Raw genomic sequence first — 15,355 nt, forward strand, 5'->3', positions numbered from 1 at the left:
CTAATTGCTGTCTAGCATTGTCTTTAGACCTCACACAGCAGGTAGTCAGGCTCTCTGGTATTACCTGAGATGGCGACAATCCTGACTGATAATTTAATTAACGTACAGCCCCAGCATTCTCATGGTGTAAAAGCAGAAATCTACGGAAAACCATCTTCAGGGCTGCCGACAGTGAGGTTCGAACCCCCTATCTCCATAATGCAAAATCACAGTGGAGCGACTCTAACCGCACGGCCAACTTACTCGGTGACTTGAAAAGACAATTATGTTATGCACGCAAGTAATTTTCGTACCGCGCTGAATTGCTGCAGTCGCTTAAAAAGCTGCAAGTATCCAGTACCCGGGACAGGGTAGAGTGTTGGCAGTCGCTTGAGCACGTAACAATAAGTACAACCTTTACACATAAATCTGTCAATTTTTCTATCTGAGTCAGTGTGGCTGTCGTCAGAGTTGCTGCTGGAGTGAGTACGACGAAAGTAATGTTCTGCTCCAATGTTTAAAGGATAGAGTCACTCTGAAAATGGGAAAATATGCTAGCGTAAGTGGTAGAAAATGCATGCTTTTATCATATGCCAACAAAACAGTTGGTTGGTAAAACCGGCAAACTACTGCAAAACTAGGGATTTCTAGATTTGTCCTTCGCTCTGTTTTGAAGCGAAGAATAGAGACTAGCACTCACTGAGATTGAGTGCGCAGTGGATATCATAGAATAGCATGTGCTTCTGAATATTAACACATTGTGAACTTAAGGAAGCATATCAAAGGGCTTAGAGGTATGGACATCCGTACTGAAATCAACAAAACCAGGGAGCAACCAGTGTCAGTGTCCAATGTAAAATATCGCTTGCATGGTGCGGGATTGTGTGGATGTGAACTGACTAAAAAGCGTGGTTCAACATGCAGACATAAATATTAGTCTTCAGTGGGTCACATACCACAAGAACTGGGCCACTTACAAGTCGAAACGTGTGCTATGGGCTGAATCAAAAGTTCAGTAGTTTGAGTCACATCGTCACCAGTATGTCCCCAATCGTCCAAGAGAAAAAATGCTAGAAAACTGCCTAAAACTAAATGTGAGAAACAATGACAGGTAGGTGATGGGTAGTATTATAGTTTGCGGTAGTTTCGGTAACAGTTAGGGGTCTTGGAGAAGGAGCATTACCATCGCATTCTATCGAGTAATACAGTGCCATCTGGAAATTAGCGCGCAGCTCTGAGCTTGAATCCGGGAGATAGTGGGTCGTTTTCCGTGGTTTCCCATTTTCACACCAGGCCAACTGGGGCTATACATTAATTAAGGCCACAACCGCTTCCTTCCCACTCCTAGCCCTTTATTATACCATTCTCGCCATAAGACCTATCTGTGTCAGTGTAACGTAAAACAAATTGTAAAAGAAAAAGAATGGAAGTCCGTTCATGTTGAAATGAACTTAATTATTTCTTGAGGATAAGTTCCTGAAATCATGAGACATGTAGACGTAGATGTTAACTTGGACATTAACTCTGAGGTCATTATATGTCACATGGAATTCAAAGTACAAGAATTACATTTCCATGGAAATTTCTCGGCATCTCTCGGCTACCTCATGCCTTGAACTGGAGGTAAATGTTACAAGAAGGAGGTTAAAGCTTCGTCTCTCACGTAATTTGAGGTTAATATTTTAAAATAACTTTATTATCAATGATACGGAAGCATGAGTGGTAGCTAATCGAATCTTCGGTCTCGTAACTCGATAAAGCGCAAGTCAAGCAAGGTAGGTCTTAGCCTTTAAAGTAATAATCCTTCGGGGTCAACCCCTTTTCTATTTTTAATACGTATTAAGAGACGCCTAAGTGCTGAACGTTTCTTTATAATGGAGTTCTGAAACTCGCCAAAAGATGAACTGACAAGAATTTCTTAACTTTTAAGCATTCTTCAAAGCGAAATTATGTGCCAGCATTCGAGGTAGCAGCCATCGACATAGAATGTGATCACCTAACCTAGTGTCACGCAGCTATTTAAGCGTTATTATTATTATTATTATTATTATTATTATTATTATTATTATTATTATTATTGGTAAATCTGACAATTACGCATTTATCGATCAGTCGCCCATCCATTATTCTTCCCATAGGACTGGAATAATGGCAAAGAAGTATTACTCATATACGCAACTGTAATTTTCATTACTTCAGAAAATATCGGTAAAATATAGGTAAAATACGGGTGTTGTTTCGGTTATTTGCCAGTGACGCTATAGGAATCCGTACGTCTTTAATACTGGTATTATGTCTCGATTATTATTATGGTGCTTGTTGTGTAAAGGGCCCTAACACATAATCTAAGGTCATTGGCCCGGTATTATCTCTTAATAGGTCGTGCATACCGGTACAGAAATACACCAACGATGTACCGATATAATGCCGGTGAAAACATACAAGATTAAAAGTGTACAACCTGAATACTTAAGACCCGGTCTAGAAAGCCGAGAATAACGGCCGAGAGGATCCATTGTGCTGACCACACGACACCTCGTAATCTGTAGTCCTTCGGGCTTAGCAGTGGTCGCTTGGTAGGCCATGGCCCTTCGGGACTGCTGCGCCACGAGGTTTGGTTTGAATACTTAAGAAGGAATTTAAGTGGTTCTGATAGGCCTAGTCATTATGTTTTCATGGTAAAGAAGTTACTTTTCTCAGAGACTACTTGTTGTTTTGTTGAGGTAAGCAGTCTGCTGTTTCATTACGTAGTGGGACCATACAATAACACTTAGTCGATCTGCAGTCGTAGCACCTGTTGTGTAGTGTGCGAGTTAAAATGGGTAGATAACAAATCCCGTATACCGGTATTTTGAATATCAGCGAATATAAAACACATCCAGATGCAATAATAAACAACTAACTGCATGCTCTGAAGGTTTGAACATTATTTAATAATAATAATAATAATAATAATAATAATAATAATAATAATAATACACTCACGTTTATAAAGACCAGAACACCTTGAAATACTAGAAACGGGACGTTCATATTCACAAGACATGTGCACTGGTATGTTCTAGAGAAATAATTAGCATTTGAACCATGTCGGCCCTCAGGTTCAAGATCGACATCGATAACTCGGCGCACCACTTCCAAAGTTTTAAATGTGCCTATGGCTCACATTGTCGCTTTAAACCCGACGTATTGAATTAGTGTAACTTGAGCAGACGTGCAGGATGCCTCGCAGACGTATGCGAGAAACGTACCATCAAAAGAGTGAGTTTGAAAGAGGGCGCATTATTGGCATGAGAGAACGTGATTCATCCATCCACCAGGTGAATGCAGCATGGATGGCTATATACCAGGACGACATTCGCGCCTTATACGCATCGATGCCATCTCACATGGAACAAGTTATCAGTGCCCATGGAGGACCCAGCGCCTACTAGGCAACAGGATACATGCTGAACCTAGGTGACTGAAACACTAATCGTTTCTGCAAAACATACTAATGAACATTGCCTGTGAATATGAACGTCCTACCTGGAGTCTCTCAAGCTGTTCTGTTTTTATGAACATGAGTATAATAATAATAATAATAATAATAATAATAATAATAATAATAATAATAATAATAATAATAATAATAATAATTGAATTCCTGCACATCGCAGATATGCTTAGGTATACTTTGGGGCGAATCTACGATGTTTCGATAGAGAGGTTGATTTTTGGCGAAGGGAGTTAACAACTCTCTTCCTTTTTGGTATTGTTAGACTAGTATCGGAGTTTGTCCCTGAACTGTTCTACACTTGCAGGAAGTCTAACGTCACACTGCGCTGCTCTGCTATCACAAACACTGGACCTAAGTGAGTTATTACCATCATAGCCTACAGCTATTCGTTTCGTATCGCGTAATAATGCTTCTCCATCTCCAAATATTTGTGTTTTCGAAACGTTATCAAGTTTTCCCCAACATCTTCATGAGAAGAATCGTCATCAGACAACTCATGTTCATCTGATGGTTCTATGTACAGTTTGTTCAAGTCCAGCTCGGTCTCTCTAAAATTGTAGCTATTTCTGCTACCGTCAACCTACAAAAGAAGTGCAGGATATTGCAGGACATGAAGGCAGTTGCAGTTCAGAATGAGACATTATGGTTTATATATTTTTAAATATTTGGCATAAGGTGTTTAGGCATTAGACTTGTAGTTGGAAAGCCTAGTAGTACAATCATGTATTGGTAAGGTCCTGCTTTATGTTTCTAAACAATGAAAATCCACAGCCTGTTTCCAGTCATTCGCCCGGGTCAGGAATGGAATGAATGAAGCCCCTATCTAGCGGTGAGGGTAGGAATTGTGCCGGCTGCCGAAGCCTGTCGCAATCCTCTGGGGCGATGATTAATGAATGACAGGTGAAATGAAATGATATTGGAGAGTGTTGCAGGAATGAAATATGACAGGAAAAACCGGAGTACCCGGAGAAAAACCTTTCCGGCCTCCGCTTTGTCCAGCACAAATCTCACATGGAGTGACCGGGATTTGAACCACGGAACCCAGCGGTGAGAGGCCAGCGCGCTGCCGCCTAAGCCACGGAGGCTCTTTTCTAAACAATGGAAAGTTGAAATAATCCAAAATCAGTGGATATTTCGTGAAGCAATTTGGCGACCAAATTATATTTACGGAAGAATACCGCGAAGGCTTAACAAATATATAAACTAACCTCTGTAAGGAATCCATGTATAAATTCAATTAATATTCAAAGTGAGGAATATTCTCGGTTTGTTCCCCTTAACACTGTAGTCACAGCTCGATCCCTACCATTACAGCCACCAATGTTTCAGGGTAAAGTGTCCTACTCCAGGAATGTAAGTTAATATTATCATTATTATCACCCCCCTTTTTTTTTTGCTCGCGAAGGAATGTACCATATCTGTCTAACAATCACAAAAGTAAACGATATAATTGTTCTTTTCTTTTTTAAGCCGATCCATCTCATTGCAGGAACTCAACGCCAACCAGTAACCTACAATTTCCAGGCCATAGATATATAAACCAACTTGTCTGATTATCCACGCAGACGCCTACAGAGTTAGATATAAATTACATTCACGGCTATTCCCAAAATCTCCTTCTGGCTCACAGAACAATTTACGTGTGGGTTTAAATTGGCTTGTTCGGGCTGATATAGAACCCGGTCCTTCCGAAATGGATGTCAGTCACGCGAGGTGAGGTCGCTGGTAACAAGCTGAAATAATGGGGAGACGTAAATCGGAAGTAAGTTATCTTATAAAAAAGTGGGAGGAGATTGTGCAAGCAGAAAACACACAATGCAAGGAAGAGAGCTCGCGCAATTCGTACGTAAAATACATCCAGAATATTATCAGGTTGTGATAATTGTGTACGTTTTTGTCATGCAATGTTCTTCACAGACTTGTTCTAAACATGCACGTCAGAAATTACGCTGGGCAATCGTAGAATATATTAGTTCGAACTGCTTTATGCACAGTATTACAGGCAACAGAGCGTTATGTAAAGCAGATTCATTTCTAGGAAGCTAGTAAAGTGGTCAACAACTTGATGTAATCTACCCTTATGTCTAATACGGTACAAACTGAGGAAATTTAGCACGAAGGAAGATGTCGTTATTGCGTTTAATAAGATGTTATATATAATGAAAAACTTTTTATTCTTTTTCTGCTGTTCTGCTGCCATGCTTCCCACACCCTGGTCGAGTCGTAGGTCGTACGTGGCGACTTGACCCCCTTTTAGAGTCGTATATTCGTCTAGAGGCTTCGTGACTCCGGCGGCAGCGCGTCGGCCTCTCACCGCTAGATTCCGTCACTCTATGTGAGATTTGTTCTGGACAAATCGGAGGCAGGACAGATTTTTCTCCGGGTACTCCGGTTTTCTCTGTCATCCTTCATTCAAGCAACACTCTCCAATATCATTTAATTTCATCTGCCAGTCATGAACCATTTGTCCACAGGTTTGAGACGGGTTTCGGCAGCCACCAAGGTTCCTATCGTCGATGTTAGATGGGGCCTTCATCCATTCCAATCCTGACCCGGTCAAACAGGCAGTAGATTTTCTTTTTGCATATCCTCCTAACGCCAACCCTGTGTGGAGGAATACTTCCACTATTGCGACTTTCTGTGGTTGTTTGCAGTGTGGTATGAAGAAGAGAGCCTTGCAACAAACACTAACACCCAGACCGAGCGAATTAGCCATGTGGTTAGGTACACGTAGTTCTAAGCTTGCTTTCGGGAAATGGTGGGTTCGAGTCAAACCGTCGGCTGCCCGGAACAGGTGAAATGAAATAGCGTGTGGCTTTTAGTGCCGGGAGTGTCCGAGGACATATTCGGCTCGCTAGGTGCAGTTCTTTCGATTTGACTCCCGTAGGCGACCTGGCATCATGATGAGGATGAAATGATGATGAGGACGACACATACACCCAGCCCCCGTGCCAGAGAAATTAACCAACGATGGATAAAATTCCCGACCCTGCCGAGAATCGAAGCCGGGATCTCTGTGACCAAAGGCCAGCACGCTAACCATTTAGCCATGGAACTGGACACCAGAATAGGCTTTTCCGTGGTTTCCCATTTTCGCACCAGGCTATGCCTTAACATTTAGGCCATGGCCACTACCTGTAAAATCTTATCACTTTCTAATCCTTCCATCGCCGAAAACCCTTGATGTGTTACTACGGCGTAAACTAGGCTACTACCAAAACACCCAGTTCCCGAGTCGTTAAAATTCCGTTTTACAAATATATATATATAATGTAAAGCTGTTGCTCTTGCTCAAATCGATCACTGATGGCATGTAGAACCAGTTTTAACAGTTCACTGTACAAGCTTAGAATCGGCTAGAATAATGTTGTTACGTTCATAAACCTGTCTCGATCTCATCTTTGGCATTGATATTACAAACATGACTGAAGTACAGTGTAGTGCTTTCTTTATAACAACGTCAGACCGTTCAAACCGTCGAGAAACGAGTTGTTTGTCGGTTGTTCCAACCATCAGTGTGAATACGGAATTCACCTGAAAAACGTACGTTGCAAATAAATCTGGATTCGTATACGCCATATGTCTGCTGCAACAGGCTACCGTAATCGGGCTCGCTCATTCCTTTTCTGTTAGTGTCGGTAGATTTACTGTCACGTAAAAGAAATCCTGCGGGACTAAATTCCGGCACTTCGGAGTCTTCGACAACCGTAAAAGTAGTTAGTGGGACGTAAAGCAAGCAACATTATTATTCCTTTCTTTTAGACGCTGAACAACTTGAATGTAATATACAAATCTATCCAGCTCTTGAGCAACTCGAATGCGGTATAGAAATCCACCCATCTCTTGAGCAACTCGAATGCGGTACAGAAATCCACCCAGCTCTTGAACAACCCGAATGCGGTATAGAAATTCACTCAGCTCTTGAGCAACTCGAATTCGGTACAGAAATCCACCCAGCTCTTGAGCAACTCGAATGCGGTATAGAAATCCACTCAGCTCTTGAGCAACTCGAATGCGGTACAGAAATCCACCCAGCTCTTGAGCAACTCGAATGCGGTACAGAAATCCACCCAGCTCTTGGGCAACTCGAACGCGGTATAGAAATCCACCCATCTCTTTAAGCAATCGCCAGAGAGTCCTATCACTCAAACCGACTTTTAGCGATGTTCATCGCAGACTTTGGAGTCTGTAACACATGTTCGAGAAGTTGTCCATTATTTTCGTTTGGGGTGAGGGTTTTTGGGCGCCCTCATGTCCCCTTTCGTTGACATAATAACAGAATCTGTCAACGACAGCTAACATTGTTCTGATATTTGGTGCCTCCTTTTAAAATCGCTCCTCGTACTGTTCTTTAACGTGAAGCAAAATCGGCCCATTTTGACACCCCACTCCGCATAACCGGAAATATATTTTCCACATTAATCATCTTCTCCTTTGTTGTAAGAACCATAATAATCGCAGAAATCAAGACAGCACTGAATTCACAATAACTAAATTATATACAAGAAATACATCGTTGCTAGAAAAACGTGGACAGCAGATGAGTAATCATTTCAGTGTCGTTTCTTTTGCCGCATAACGTACCTCACTCCCCATTTTGCAAGCAAGCCTCTTCAGCGAAGCCTAGGCTAATCCAAGACAGGTGATGGAGTAGCTAACGGGGATCCACCCAGCTATCGGGTTGAGGACTTCTATTGCTAGGCGCTGGACACCAGAATCGAGTACCACAGATGAACAGGTGGAATGAGAAAGTGAGGCCTTACATAAATGTTCCAGTTTTTGTTTGTTAAGCCTAGGTGGTGCTAAAAACGCGTCCAGGGAAATGAATTTTAGAACAGGCTTAGAGGAGAGAAAGAGAGGGAAATGCGATTTAGAGTGAAGATCTAATTCGAGCATAGGCTGTATGAGTAAACGAGAAAGTATTCTACATGGTAGAACACTCAGCAGCGCTCTTGTAAATAATGTAGGGAACATGTGTACGACCGCAACCTTTATCCCACCCCCAGCCCGCTCCGTACGGTAGTGTGTTAATTTAGCTTTGGGCTCGGCTACCTTGTTACATATATTAGCGTAATTTATTATTAATACCTTACGTAACGCTTGGTCACGACCACACTGAACTAGCTCCCTAATATTTGCATGCACAGATTACAGGGGTAAGTAAATATTTTTCATCCGTGGTCCATAGCTGGGGTTGTTATTCGCAGGCCGTAAATGTTCAGCCAACGTCGTCTATAACTCAAGTCGTGTTTTAGTAGCGGAAACACTCTACAGTTGACAAACCCACACAGCATCTTTTCAGATGTAATTTTCTCCACAAACAAACTAATTATTACGAAACATAAATACTCACACACACACACACATGCATCAGTTATAACAGACAACAAATAGTAATTAAGGTAATAATATACCAGCCTATGCATTGTTCTCTCCTTGCTGCTTGATGCATCGGGGAAATTATGGACTATGACATCAAAACCTTATAACATCGTCGAGCCTAGAAAAACAGCTATGTGTTATATTTCAGCTTAGATATCTGACCAGAAAGGTTCTGTCATCTAATGTTCAGTATTGCATGAAGCATATCAACGAATTTAATTTCTAAGGAGATATTTGTGCTGCGGGTCAGTATATCCCCCCTCAACATTGTTGCAGAACGGTATTTTGAGGAACTACGAACATAAATTCTGGTTTTTGGAAATCCAGTCCTCTCTCCACCTTAACATTGCAAGAGATAAAGGTGTAGTCTGTTGACTCGGAGTGACGTCGCTTCGTTTCCCTATAAGACAGTCGAAAGGTTTAGAAACGAAATTTCCGTTTAGGGAGAGGTACACGCCCTTGTGATACACTGTCCTTAGAAGAAATTAATACTAAATCAACTCTTGGAGTCAACGGGAGCCGAAGATGGGTACAATCCTTCTATCTCACCTAGTACTGAGTTTACAGGCACAGTAATGGAAACCTCTACTTTCCATTCCTCCAAGGACGTTCATGGCCTGTACGAAAATAACTTGGCAGACATTGTTACCTAATTGCGAGAGCTTCATATTTTTGGCTTACAGCACGTTAAAGATCTTCAGGAGAAAATTATGTCTCTCTGATGGTTGTTTAAGATCATTAAGGGCTAAGTTAGACTACGAAATATTATTATTAAATTTGTCCACCTTCGTAGTGTAACGGATAGCACTATTAGCTTCCATCCCCTCTCTTTCTAGAAGTTTAATTTTAACAGGAGGGCTGGTGTGTTGTAAAAAAGGAAGAAAAGAAAGTAGGGGCCTACAAGCAGCTCACGTCCGTTTGGGGTGTGCATTATAATAACTACAACCGTCGAGAAATACGTGGTCATATCGCAGATTACCACCGTTTCTGTACGTATTAAATAACAAAAATGCAGTAATTGTCTGTTCCAATATATATTTTACATTTTTAATTCCCGTTCGTTCTGTTATAATCATAGTTGATGATTCTGGTTGTTGAACGCTAGAGTTGACATTGCCTAATCGTTAGTTTCAATGTTCTCTTTTCTCTGTTAAGTCGCGTGATCGTAATGAGATATTTTATCAGACTGATTAGAACTACGAGCTTACGGGAAAATATCACGTGCTATCCTAATGTCTGCCTTTTGCTGGCGGGACCTAGAGTTCACAAAGCACTGTGTCTTCTGGTGTGGGCTAGAACAAAGTAGTTTGCTATATTCATTCACCCGTTTCAATCTTAACCTAGGCTTTAAGAATATCAAAATGGCAGAAGTATGCTAGTAGTCTAACGTCGCACTAACTCATCGCAGGGTTGGAAAAGGGCTATGATTGGGAAGGCACTGGCTGTGGCCTTAATTGACTGATGTGTGAGGGATGCTAGTACAAAAGTTTAATTCCTCATGCAGCCAGTCTGTGTTATCAATGGAATAATGGTCTGAAAGTGTCTCTCGTCGGGTCGTGTGCTGTATTAATTTCAGTGAGCTTAGCAGACGGGTTCATAATAGCAACTTCTGGCTCGGTGAGGAAACAACAGGGAACAAAATAATAATTAATTCCCCAGCATCCTCCTCGGTGACACCTAGGCCATTTATGACAGCTAATGGTGTAGTTGTCCGACTCGTTGGCTGAATGGTCAGCGTACTGGCCTTCGGTTCAGAGGGTCCCGGGTTCGATTCCCGGCCGGGTCGGGAAATTTAACCTTCATTGGTTAATTCCAGTGGCCCGGGGGCTGGGTATTTGTGCTGTACCCAACATCCCTGCAACTCACACACCACACATAACACTATCCTTCACCACAATAACACGCAGTTACCTACACATGGCAGATGCCACCCACCCTCATCGAAGGGTCTGCCTTACAAGGGCTGCACTCGGCTAGAAATAGCCACACGAAATTATTATTATTATTATGGTGTAGCTGTTCAGGATCTGACTATTCTTGGGGATGAGTATCCAACATACGCCCCAATGTGCACAATAAAAATCTTACATGTGGCATGATAAGTTACGGATTTCCTTGTCTTCTAGTCTACACATAACAGCTAAGACAGAAAACAAATCACGATGAGCGTATTCGCTAAGTAATCGTGCGGTCTCATTGTGAAATCCGCCATGTTTGAAGTGAGAGTTTGACAATTCACCGATGATGGCGGACTAGTGAAAGTACTATTTACTCTAGAACTTAGTAAAGGCCCTTCGTAGGATATTCTCGGACAAACGGAATGTCTATATTGGACCACACACACTCGCGCGCACACGCACATCTGTGTGCAATATGATTAAGTGAATTGGCTCCCGTTAGAGACTAAATGTGGGCTATCTATTATGGATATCTGTTATAATACAGCCCTCATATTAGGTGAACTAACAAAGCACCCCAATTCATCATCTACAAAGGCAGCAGTGAAATTCAGTTCGGAGCTTTATATAGACTCAGAGTCAATAAACCTCTCATTTGGTTTGATCCTTAAAACACGAATATATTACCCTCCACACCACTCCTCCACTCCTATCTCATCAGAAAATAGAAGTGGGGTGGGCGTACTTTTCGGAACATTACAAAAAATTACTTTTAACAATAACATCTCAACAAAGTATTAACAAGTAGTCTAAAACTAACTTCTGTTGGTTTAGCATAAAACTACAAAATTTGCCAAATATCCACGTTAACCTCGAGTGTACAAGCGTTGAGCCACCTCCTGTGGAAGGATCAATGTTCGATTCCTAGAGGTAGTAGGCAGTATCTGAACCGTACCCTCCATGACCAGGGAGATCATTAATTCTGAATTTTCTGTAGAGTCCCAATATTTTTGTGGTTTGTTCCCATGTTCTCGGGAACATGGGAACGATTACTCCATGTAACAATCACTGCTCTAGTGAAACTTCTGTCTGTAAGTTGCTTTACCTGGTACAATGTTAAACAATATGTGAATGGTTGTTGTCGTATATCTCAATAAAGATGGGATAAGACAAATGGTTTGCATATTTTGAATCAACATGTTTCAGTTGTCTTAGAACGCGTTTTGGATATTCACAGAAAATCATTTTTGTTGGTCAGTGTTGATCCAAATTCGAAGTACGAAAATAGAGTGGAATGGACACTGTGTAATCTCAACTTGAATCTCATGTATAGTTGTACTGGTTTTCTGTCTCCAATATTGGGACATCCGCTTCATGACTCTCCCAAACTTCTCAGTTATTCCAATTAATTTCTTAGCTTTTCGGGTTAGTTCTCTCTCCCTGATAGGAAGACGAAGTTCAATTCTGAAACTAACTCTTTCCTACCAAAATTTCCGCATTCTTTTAACTTCCATAATAAACACCTTATATCAAGCCAGTAATCATCTACCCCAGTCCAAGTTCAATTTAATTGCAATTATACAAACGACCATGGATTTCAAATGAAAGGTCCTATTAAAGTTTCCTACGCACGAATGACTACCCCGATGTCTCAAACATCTAACTAAAGAACTATAAGCTAACAAATTAAAACTCAACTATATAAGTGATACGGCTTGCGCAACTGTGAGCTTGCATTCGGGAGAATGTGAGTTCTAACATCACCATATAGTAGTTTGCCACATAGATATTCTTGAGATATATTCTACGTAATTAAACACAAATAATTCAGTCAGTGAAACAGTCAACCATTCCAAGTAACAAACAAAATATAACCAACGAAGCAGACAAGGCCATGGCACCCCTAAAAGCAGTAGACTAACAAGATTACTGTTGCACAGCAAGATGGCCTGTAGATATCGATCAATATGATGACCTCCTCAGCCAAATGACTTAGCTTTTATGATCGAGTTTGCTGTCTCTCATATCAGTACCTCATGAAGCATTAGCCCACATTTAACCCCTTGTCCAGGATTCTTTGATGAACGAGTAATCGAAATCCGGAGTCTTCAGATAAGAGTCAGGCACGTTACCCCTATACCACGGGGCTAATCTAATTGTATTAATCAATTAATGTATTTGATCCGACGATGTTCATTAGGTTAAATTAGTGATTACACTGGTTTACAAGATGTACATATTTGGCATGTTACTGTTTGCAGTGCAGGTTTTTATGCTGAAATCAAATCCGAAAACAAACAAATCCAATATGTGTCATGTGTTGAATTTGCACTAATCTTAGCTGAAGTCATGTTCATTAGTACTCCATGTAACAATCACTGCTCTAGTGAAACTTATGTCTGTGAGTTGCTTTACCTGGTACAATGTTAAACAATATGTGAATGGTTGTTGTCGTGTATCTCAATAAGGATGGGATAAGACAAATGGTTTGCATATTTTGAATCAACATGTTTCAGTTGTCCTAGAACGCGTTTTGGATATTCACAGAAAATCATTTTTGTTGGTCAGTGTTGATCCAAATTCGTTCCTAACTAATTCCAGAGCCTTGTGATGGGTCTTTCTATCTGGCATATTAGGAACATAAGAAGACAAAATACTGTGTAGTTGAGATACTTTGTCCTTGTGGGAACCTCCTCATTTTTTTTTTTTTTTTTTTTTTTTTTTTGCGAGGGAGTGTGGAAAATCTTTCATAAGACGCTTGTGAGGGTCCGCACTCAACAAGTGTGTGGAGATTCTTACCCACTAAAAACCACACTCCCTTTTCCCACGACGTTTATCTCCGCCCCGGAACCGCTCTCGCATTACTTCAGGGCGGATGTCGTGCTTAATGCATCTTGTGCTTCATCTTCCTTCTTCTGCTTTACTATCTGTCGTAATCGTCCAGGTCCTTCTTCTTCTGACGCAGAATATTTTCTACGTAGACTGCCACCTGGTCCCAAGATTCTCGACTTCGTAGCATTACTGACACGATCCCTTCTGGCGTCAATTCTCCGTGCATAACTTCTAAGCATCTTCTTTGTGGCAGCCAATGAACACACACAAAGAAAGTATGTGATACGTCATCGATATCGCCGCAGTATATGCACACCGGACTAGTTGCTAGCCCTAGCCTATGAAGAAGTTTTCGGAAGTATCCATGACCTGTCAGGAACTGTGTGAGATAGTAGTTCACTTCACCATGATTTCGGGCAACCCATACGCCCAGAGAAGGTATCAGTCTTTTCGTCCATTTCCCTCTGGAATCATCTTCCCATCTTGTTTGCCATCGTTGCATTCTGCGACTATGAGCCAAAGCCTTTGCCCTTTTCCTTCCTAGCTCTTCTTGTGTGAGCCAAATTTCTTGTCTTTCGAAGGCCAACAAGTCAATGGGAGCTACTGCTGCTACTATTAGAATCGCGGGTTCTGATACTGTGCGATATGCGCAAGCAATTCGTAAAGCTGCTCTCCGTTGTACAGCCGCAATTCTTCTCCGATATTTCACAATTTTTAACGATTCAGCCCAAATTTCCGAACCGTATAGCAGTATCGATTGAACAATTGACATGAGAAGCCGCCTTTTACTAGATATCGGTCCCTTGATATTTCCCATGAGTCTGCTCAGTGCAGTCATGGTTTTCGCTGCCTTGTCTGTTACCTGTTGGATGTGGTCCCAATATGTAAGCTTAGTATCAAGCGTTACACCAAGATATTTTGTGCTCCTAGTTGTTTCGATGGCTATCTGTCCGATCTGTATCGGTACAACAGTATTAATCCTTTTCCTCGTCAGGAGGACAATTTCCGTTTTGTGATCTGCGAGTTCTAACTTGTGATTTATTATCCATTCTTTGACACGTCGCATCACCTGATTCAATTTAAATTGAGCCAGCTCTAGGTTACGGGTTACTATCACAGCAGCCACATCATCAGCATAACCCACAAGTTTTACATCTTCTGGCATCTCCAGCCGTAATAAATCATCATACATGATGTTCCAAAGGTGTGGTCCGAGAATTGAGCCTTGCGCTGCACCAGCTGTGAGCCGTTTTCTTCTCTGACCGTCTTCCGTGTCGTATAACAATGTACGGTCTTTCAAATAGTCTCGCAGTATATACATGAGATATTCTGGTACCTTGAAAGTTTCTTCTAGAGCTTCCAAAATATCACTCCATCTTGCCGAGTTGAAGGCATTTTTAACATCTAGAGTCACAAGAAGCGTCAGTTTCCTAGAATAATGATTACCCGTTTGAGCTCGTTCTGCTGTCTTCACCACTTCCTTCACAGCATCTAGCGTTGAGTGACCTCTGCGAAATCCATGTTGTTGGTCGGATAGGTCGCCAGCTAATCGGACTGCTGCTAGTATTCTCGGTTGTAGAAGCTTCTCTAAACCTTTCCCGGCAGTGTCCAGCATACATAGAGGTCTGTAACCCCCAGTTTTCCCTTTACTGATCAGAACCAATCTAGCTATCTTCCAACGAAAGCTAAACATTCCCGCTTTCAAACAATGATTATACATTCTCAACAGCAGTTGAGGACATAATTCGGCTGCCACCTTTAGTAC

Source organism: Anabrus simplex, chromosome 1 (genome assembly GCF_040414725.1).
Source record: "Anabrus simplex isolate iqAnaSimp1 chromosome 1, ASM4041472v1, whole genome shotgun sequence".
Taxonomy (NCBI): Eukaryota; Metazoa; Arthropoda; class Insecta; order Orthoptera; family Tettigoniidae; genus Anabrus; species Anabrus simplex.